The sequence below is a fragment of the Sciurus carolinensis genome, chromosome X, assembly GCF_902686445.1.
Source record: "Sciurus carolinensis chromosome X, mSciCar1.2, whole genome shotgun sequence".
NCBI lineage: Eukaryota > Metazoa > Chordata > Mammalia > Rodentia > Sciuridae > Sciurus > Sciurus carolinensis.
Window position 1 is genome coordinate 93,108,687 of NC_062232.1, and position 9,226 is coordinate 93,117,912.

Here is a 9,226-nt window from a genome sequence, read left to right on the forward strand (position 1 = left end):
TCCTTTTCCTTTCCCCCTTCTTTTCCTTTTCCTCCTCCTAGTCCTCCTCTTATTTTCTTCGTTTTTTCTTTTTTCTATTATCTTTCTCTTCTCTCTCTCTCTCTCTCTCTCTCTCTCTCTCTCATTTGTGTGTTCTAGAATTTCAGGACTCAGGAATGTTCAGATAAAATTAATCAGATACATAATAATACTGAGGCTTTGGGGTTATATAATGTAAAGGATGTTCAGGTGAATATCACTGAGCCAAAGGTAAAAGCATTTAAAAACTATGTGAAGTGACCAGTAGTTTGGGTTACTGATTGGCCCAAAGATCTGTGCCTTAATGTGGATGTTAGTTCTTCCAAAGTTGCACTGTAGTAAGATGTAATTAAAGGACAACATGGATTTCAGTTGTAGTGTGGGAAGTTTTGTTATAACATGAATATTTTTCTATATACCTATTCATAGTGGCTTATATTTTCATTTAGAAGTTCTAGAGGGAAAGAAATCAAACAGGACAAGGGTGGTGGCAACCACACATATGGGAAACAGTGGGAGCAAATTTTAAAAAATCGAATACCCTTTCATACATTTTGACTTTAGAACCAGGGATATAAATTTCCTATTAAAATCTTAAATGAATAAGAAAAACACAAAACAAAATGCCACAGTCTCCCCTTGTCCATGGGGGGATACATTCCAAGACATCTGCTGGATGCCTTAAACCATTGATAGTATCAAACTACATATATACTATGTTTTTACCCATACATACATACCTATGATCAATTTTATTTTATAAATTAGGCACAGAAAAAATTAACAACAATCTCTAATAAGGAAGTAGAACAATGAACAATATATTGTAATCCAAGTTATGTGAATAAGGTCTTTCTCAAAATATCTTAGTGTATTGTTTCACCTTTCTTCTTGTGGCAATATGGGATGAAATAAATAATGCTTATGTGATGAGATGAAGTGATATGAATGATGTAGGCACTGTGAGGCAGTGTTAGACTAATATATAAGGGTTCCTTGAACACAAGCACTGTGATACCAGAATGGTTAATCTGATGACCACAATTGCTAAGTGACTAACAGGTGGAGAGTGCATATGTTGTGGCTATGCTAGATAAAGGGATGATTCACATCCTGGGTAGGACAGAGAAAACTGCACATGATTTCTTCATGCTACTCAGAATGGTGCACAAATTTAAAATTTATGAATTTCTGGAATTTTCCATTTAATATTTTCAGACTCAGGCTCACCATGGGTAATTGAAACCATGGAAAGTAAAGCCACGATGGGGGAATACAGTATTGCCAAATAACTGGAAGGAAAACAAAGATTATAACCAAAGAGCTTTCTGATAATGAGGAGGCAATATAATGGAGGCCAAGGGAGGAAATGCAAGATTTTGAGGAAGAGAGCACTATGTTCCAATTCTGCCTGTGCCATTTACTAGCTGTACATTATTAGGCATACTGCTTGCTTCATTTGTCTGATGCTATTTCATCTGTTAATGGGAATAATGTACATCATCTAGACTGTAGTGGAAATAATTTAAGATCATGTATTCGATGCTGGAAATGAAGTTCAGAGGTAGAGTGTTTGCCTAGCATAAGTGAGGCCCTGAGTTAGAAGATCCCCAGCACTGGGGGAAAAAAAGGTCATGGTTTGTAGCACTCACCACATAGATTATAGTAGGTATGAAATGCTCTCCTAAATATGTCAACATCCTTAGCCCCATTAGTTGTACATATGTTATATTATGTGGCAACAGAGATTTTTCAGATAGAATTAAGGTTTATAATTAGCTGACTTTAAATGGGGATATTATCTTGGGTTTTCTGGGGGGACCCAATGTAAGGGCACACATATACACATGCATGCACACACTCGCATGAGTGAATATAATTAACAATAATGCATTATGTATTTCAAAATACTTAGAAGAGAGAATTTTGAATATACTTTCCATAAGAAAATGATAAAAGTTTAAGGTGATAGATACATTAATCACCTTGAGTTGATAAATATCCAATGTATACATGACTAAAAAATCACATTTACCTTGTAAATATATACAAATATCATGTTTTAATTAAAATTAAAAAACAGAAGAGAAAGGAATAATAGAATTGGAAAGGTAGATGTGTCATAAGAAATGGAAAGTGTGTGAAGCATTCAACTGGCCCTTGCTGGCTTCAAAGCAGAGGAACTAAGGAATGTAGGTGGCTTTTCGAAGCTAATAACAGCTCTCAGCTGACTGCCCACAAAGCAAAGGGGACTTCAGTCCCACAACCTCAATAAAGTGAATTATACCAACAACCTGAATAAGAAAGGAAATGGATTCTCCCCTAGAACTTTCAAAAGGGAATGCAGTCCTGCTGACACCTTGATTGCCAAGTGATCACTATGTCCAACTTTTGACCAAGAGAACTATAGCAAAAATAAACTTGTATTGTTTTAAATTTATACCTAGACAGTACTAGGTTAATAAGTATGTGACAATTTAATATGAGAGCAATAGAAAACTAATATAAAGATGTTAAAAAATTGATAGTACTTGCTATTATTTATTTAGGGGGATTGCAGAAATACTAGAAATTAGCAATGTCTATTGTCTATGAATATTGATGCCACACTAATCTAATCGTTTTGAAAATCAATGCATGTTGGGCAACCTCAGTTCCAATAGAAGCTGGAGGTTTCAAACATGCCAAAGGTCTGGAACCCAGAGGTTGTGTGTCTGTCTCTGTGTCTTTGCCATCAGGCTGCTCAGATTTCATATGCCAATCAATAAGTCTTTATAGAAGCAAGTGCCTAGTGATTTTATTAGAACTTATACAATATATTAAACATATAGAATTATTGGAATTGAAAATACTGTACCTCCATCATATTTTAAAGACTAGAAAATTGAGTAGGTAGAAAACACTATCGTTTGGAATAAGGTAGGAGTTACCAAATTTTTTCACCTTCATTTTTTGAGCTTTAGCTACCATTTCAACTGTAAAACAGGAACAATAATATACTTACTTTATGGGGTTGTTGTGAAAGCTTAAATGCTATAATGCATATAAAATATTTGGCATACAACCAAATAGTCTGGATATTAACAGTTGCTGTCGAGCTGGCCTTTATATAATGTGTTGACATGGTAAAGTATTTCTTATCTAATAGCAAGTCATTACTTCCTGGAGAAAAAAAAATCACTGAAGCTTAAATATATATATATATATATATATATATATATATAATTTTGCCCTTCTGTGGATCTGACTTAGGGATCATTGGGCCAAATTAAAAAATATTTACTGAGTTTCTCTGCTGTGCCTTTACCTACATCATTTATTTTACCCAAATTATCTCACATCTATCCTATGAGGTAGGAGGTATTATTCACCCATTTTACAGATTGTTATCAGGTCAGAAAATCACTAATATTTAGTTCCTAACCTAGAATGCTATTTTAGTCTTGAATTGTTTCATGTGTGTGTGGGTATGTGTATAGTGCTTGTGTTCCCTCACTACTGTTTTGGTAATTTTGATGCATACCTCATAGAATAGGGCCACTTGTGACTTCAGTCTAGTTCCATGAAGGGATTTTATCAGGGGTACCTATAATTCTTTCTAAATGATGTTTGTTTGGAGGTTTCCATTATGTTCAAATATATTTTACTGTTGTACATCTTTCTTCTCTCTGTGGAAAACCCAGTGTGATTCAGAACAATTAGAAATAGATGCTTGGTGTCCTTAGATATCTCACCCAGTGGCTAGTTTTCTAGAAAACAAAGTTATTGACCAAACCATGAATTATAATAATATCTTCTATTTATTGATTGTTCATTATATGCTAGTGCCTTATAGTGTCTCATATATGTTTCACAACAACTCAACATGAGTGGATACTATTATTAATCCTATTTTACTCATGGGGAATCTGAGGCTCAAACACCAAAGTACTATGTGCATGTTTACACAGCTAGTAATTTGTCAGCACAGCCAGGGTTTGAATTTAGTTCTGTGAGAGTTCCCAAACCCTGGTTCTTTTGGCAAACAGAACAATCCTTTGGTCTGACTTCTCTTGAATGAACTCTCTTACCTACGCTTAAGTCCTTTACACTGGCTAATAAGAGAAGCAGACACAGGGAAAGCTTGTATTTTTATTTTTAAGTGATAAACCACATGACTTGTCCCTACATCCCTAGTAGGTAATTGTTTATTTTCAAATGACTTTCACATGCTTTTTTTGAGTAATTTCTAGCCAACTGCTTCTTGGACTTTGCTATGAACATGAATCACTGGAGGGCTTCATTAAAAGCAGATTCTAACTTAGTAGGTCTGGAGAAGGACCTGAGAGTCTGCATTTACAGATAGCTCTCAGAGGAGTCTCTTTTCTAAGTCAGTGATGTCCTTGCTATAATATGGAAGTTCTTCATATCATCCTGGCAGGTACATTTGCTCCATAAACACTGCACCCTAATGTATTGTGCCACTGGAGCTCCTTGGACTATAGTAGACATGTTTGCATTGGCCTATTTCCTTAGATCCTAAAAGAAATTGTGGTAGGATTAATGGAAACTAAGCAAGAGTAAATAATAGAGGCAAGTGACTATGACACTCCTGCAAACTTTTCATCTTCTCATTTCTGATATAAAAATCATCTGCCTTGTCTTCTATTTCCTTTGTTTTAATTTTTCAGGAAATGTGTATGTTTGTGCACACCCATACTCACACACAGGCATGTACACACACACATGCATTTGAAGGTGTTGATTCTGAGACCGAGTACAGAAAGCAAGAGACAAAGTCATTGTATTCTACCAGGTTTCATTCCCCAAAACTACTAAGGAGCATCAGAGACTGGGATTTCTAGGAGTCTTGTTATTGGTAGTATAAGCCAGATCAGCTACATAAATATGAACAGCTAAAATTTTGTCATGTTTAATTCTGACCTCCACCTGAACATACTAGCTGTAGGCATATGTTGGAATATGTCATGCTTTCTTAGCTAGCAAGATAGGTGTTTGTGTGTGCATGTTTGTGTGTATTGAAGAGAGGTGGTGGGTGAGAAGGTGAATGACAGAGTATGGCAATAACATGTAATATAAACATGCAAATATAAACATTAAATGGAATTAGAAGGTTATGATCTTGGTAAAGTTGGTTTTTGATTTTTCTAAATTTTTTGGAATGACATCCAGAGAGCTTTAGAAAATTTATTTTGTAGCAATAGACAGTCCTGGATTCTGGTTTTGCCTCTGTCAAGCTAGATTTAGGCAAGCTATTTCTACTTTCTGAGTCTTAGGTTGTCTCTAGGTGAAAGGGGATTGGACTCTGCCAAGCTCCTTGCTTTCTCACCATCATTTTTTCTTTGCCTCTCCTAAGGCAAAAAGCTGTGGTAATTGCACTGGCATCCAAGAGCCATCTCCTCAATGGGTAAAGGAGAACTAAACCTAGGGAACTTGCAGAATTCCTTGACCCAGTGACTACAATTTTTGTTTAACCTCACCAGCTTTTAATTTTAAAATCATCTGTTCTCACTCAGTTGAGGATGATGTACATGTTTGTTTATGAGACAACAGTTGAATCATTCAGGAATCATTCCTTGTTGGCAGGATAGGTCTGCCGGTCTCACTGGACAGTTTGAGGGGCCCATGCACAGGAGGAAAGCTTCATGAGTTTTAGAAAGCATGACAATATGGATACATCAGTTACTAAGCTCTGGACATGATGGCTAGCCTCAGTTTAGCCCTGATCTGGAGTCGATTAGCTGCAACTATAGCCTAGAATGGAGCATCAATTCTGTCTGCAGGCTGAAAACTTTGTCATACCCCTCCTTGGAAACCTAGAAAATGACTGAGCCAGATTAGTTGGTGGCATCTTGAGGCATAGGGCACCTTGAGGAGAGAGACCTTGTCCTCCCTTTTCCCCCACTAGCTAGCAGAAGGCATCTATCTGAATGGCTTAGTGTACTCATCTGAAAACGTGAACATTTGGTGGAGGGAAAGCAGACAGAAATGCTTCTTTGGTTCTTCTCCTTCAGTTAAGGAATCATGGCAAAAAACAAATTAGAATATTTGGCAGCAGGCTTCAGGGAAATAGTGTGGCACATTTGAAATATTCATTTGATAATTAAGCACCTGAATGGTTTGTAGATTGGAATTCAATATGCTAAAAAGTGAAATGAGATAACAACACTGAAAACATGGCACTCCAAGGTTCCCGATTCCCTGGTTCTAAGGAATTCTATCACTGTTTACTCAGTGTTTACAAGTCAAATTGCAGGCAATTTTAAGGTACTTCACATATGAGTTGATTTTCTGAACCGATTCCATTCCCAGTCAAAGCAAACACCTGGATAGTTTTCCTTCCATGTGTTTCAAAACATCTTTGGTTCTCCTATTTCTCTTCTCTTTCTCCCTTCTGCATCTCTAATTTCATCATCTGGCCTTCTCTAAACACTGTGGTTCTGCATGTCATTCTTGTTGTAGTTGTTAGCTCTAGAATGACTAGACACATAGGATTATAGCTCTTAAAGTTGGAAGGGATGGTAGATATTATCTGATCCAGGCCACTAAGCTGAAGCATACACTGAAATCAGGTGGATCTGTGGGCTACATTGATTCCAAATCCCTGCATCTGCCAACCTCCTTGTCTTATGAGTAACCATAGGTTGTGGCCCATTTCAGCAACCAGACACATCAGCTGGAACAGAGCAAAGACCTACACCTTAAGCTTCATTCCTGTTGATACTTTGAGTTCTTCCCCAATCATGAAGCTATTACTTCTTTCCTATCTGTCTGCAATCTTGTCTTTGCTATGTATGGCAAAGTGTAATTTTAACCTAAGTAGATATTTGCTTATGATTGCCCCCCAAACAGTAACAGAATAGACACCTTTTCAGATCCTACTTGAGTAATCCCCATTCTGCTCTGTCTCTCAGCAGTGAGCATTAGAACAAATTGCCCAATGCAACATAAACAGTCTCACTTAATGCAGAATCTGTTTCTCTCATTTTCTGAGTTGGAAGGAGGCAATTCATTGTATTTCAATAACATCGTAATAAATGGAAAGTTCAATAGAAAAGCCTGGATGCTTTGGAAGCACAAATTCGAATCCCCCCCTCAGCTATAGAATCACAGAACCCAAACTGTATGGGGTTGATTGGAGTCCTGAAAAACACACACACACACACACACACACACACAATCACAAATCAACTGTATATATAGTTATATGGTTTAAAAGTTTATGATAATAACACCTCCCTGGAACCAAAACGTAGATTTCAAGTGGCATTCAGTTCTTTCAGCCTCGCAAATGGATCCTGTGTTTTCTTTATCTCAGGCTAAACATTTGCTTTGAAATCAACTTGGTACTATATGAATGTATTACCATGCTTTTCAATTCAGAATAAGCATATTTTAAAGACTGGTTGAAAGGCACTATTTGACATCATTTAAATCTCAGCTTTTTTCAGAGTTTATGAGAAATGAAACATGACATAGTCCATCTGTAGATTATCAAAAAAATCTAACAAATCAACAATAGAAAATTATGAATGCTGATATATAAACATGTCATTCTTACTAAATACCATGAAGATAAATATATGACAATAGGAGAGTGTGTCTGGGTGCCATATGAATGTAGCAATTATTCCTCATTTGAAGCCATGGCTAACATGCTGTCTCTAAGGGGAGTATTATTGATTAGTATGTGTCTCTCCTACTCATATAATAAACTCGGTTAAAGTTCAGAGATCCTGTCTTCTGGGCTGGTTTCCCAGCACCAGGCTTTTCATAAGGGAGTGATAACCTTCCTAAACACTTGGCTATCACCACGTACATAACTATGGCCCAAAGAGGCCAGGTTGGTTATGGGAAAAAACCAAAAACCAAAAACCTTCTCCCAGTCTCATTTTCAGAAACCATGAATAAAGATCAGGATCTGGGAATTCAGTTCAGTACTTGCATATATGGGACATGATCATGACCATTTGTCCAAGTCAAAGCCTGTGGGGGAGGATTGGGAGCTGTCCACTTTGGAGCACAGCGATTCCCCCTACTCATTTGCATTTCCTGGGTTTTTAAGGAAGCCAGGCAAATGAATCTGACCCTTTCTTAAGTTTGAAGGATGCAAAAACAGAAAGAAGGTAAATGAGGGGCTCTGATGGAAGACTGCTATTGTTGAAAGAGCAAGGATCCTTATCCTACACCCATCCCTTGCCCATTTTGAGGAGGCCTGGGAGCAGGTTGGGGGGAGCTTAATATCTACCCCAGGATGGAGCAAATCATTATTCATGCAGTGGTATGGTAAACCTCTGGTTTAGGAGAGCAGTAACAGTGAAAAGGATGCTTTTAATCATCGCCAACAGCATTTTGTCCTAGAACCCTTAAAGCCCCGGTTGCATCTCTCTTACCCAGTGTCCCAAAACAATCTGTTGCTGGCCTCTCCCTGCTCCCCACCACCTGGAGCTCACAGCCCATCAGCCAGCCAGCGCCTCCCAGTTTAACCAACCCAGCACCTTCATTAAACCCACACCTTATCGCCCCAAAGGTGGCGAAGCGACGACTTCCAGCAGCCTGCCAACTTACCCCGGGGCCAAGTGGTTTCCTCGTATCTGTGTAGTCTGGTATCCGTGGACCACAGCGCTTGGTGCGGCGGCAGCCTTGCTGGACTGGTCCTCCGCGGCGCAAAAACAGCAGCCGCCTGGGACAGCCGGGGGGCCTGGAGGCTGCCAAGTGAGTGGGCGGGTGAGAACAGGGAAAGGGGCGGGATGCAGAGAGGGGCACAAGTTCTGGCTCCTACCTTGGTTTCCTTTCCCCCTCTTCAGTTATTCTCAAAGTTCCGGACTGGCCAGACCTCCTCACCTTTCGCCTTCGCCAGCGCCCCGAAACTCTTTGCTCCACCCGTGCCCCTGCCCCGTTCTCTCTCGCTTCTTCTGGGGCTCTCTGACCCAGCCTGAGACCCCTCAAATGCTCACACACCCTTCACGCAGCCAGCCACACACAAAAAGCAAGAGAAGAAACTGACACGGGGAAACTGACAGGGATAGCTGACACGGTGATGTGAAGCGGGTGTCGGGGGAGAGAGAGAGAGGGAGAGAGAGGACCGCATTCACACTCTTACACGCACATTCAAGCACTAGCTGTTAGGCATCGGCTGGTGGGAGCCCCGGCCACCCCTCCAAATCCCTTTTCTAGACCAGACGTTTCTGTCCCCTTCTGCTGCTGC

At 39.2% G+C, this 9,226-nt stretch overlaps 1 protein-coding gene across 1 annotated transcript in view; it reads right to left on the bottom strand.

Moving 5' to 3' along the window:
* Trpc5 (transient receptor potential cation channel subfamily C member 5) overlaps window positions 1–8,927 on the bottom strand; it is a 272,621-nt gene extending 263,694 nt beyond the window's left edge. The window contains exons 1-2 of the mRNA XM_047536079.1: window positions 8,801–8,927; window positions 8,587–8,726 (exon numbers count right to left, since the gene is read on the bottom strand). The gene's annotated coding sequence lies outside the window, so the exon portion shown is untranslated. The remainder of the gene's footprint in view (window positions 1–8,586; window positions 8,727–8,800) is intronic.
* Window positions 8,928–9,226: the final 299 nt, after the last annotated feature.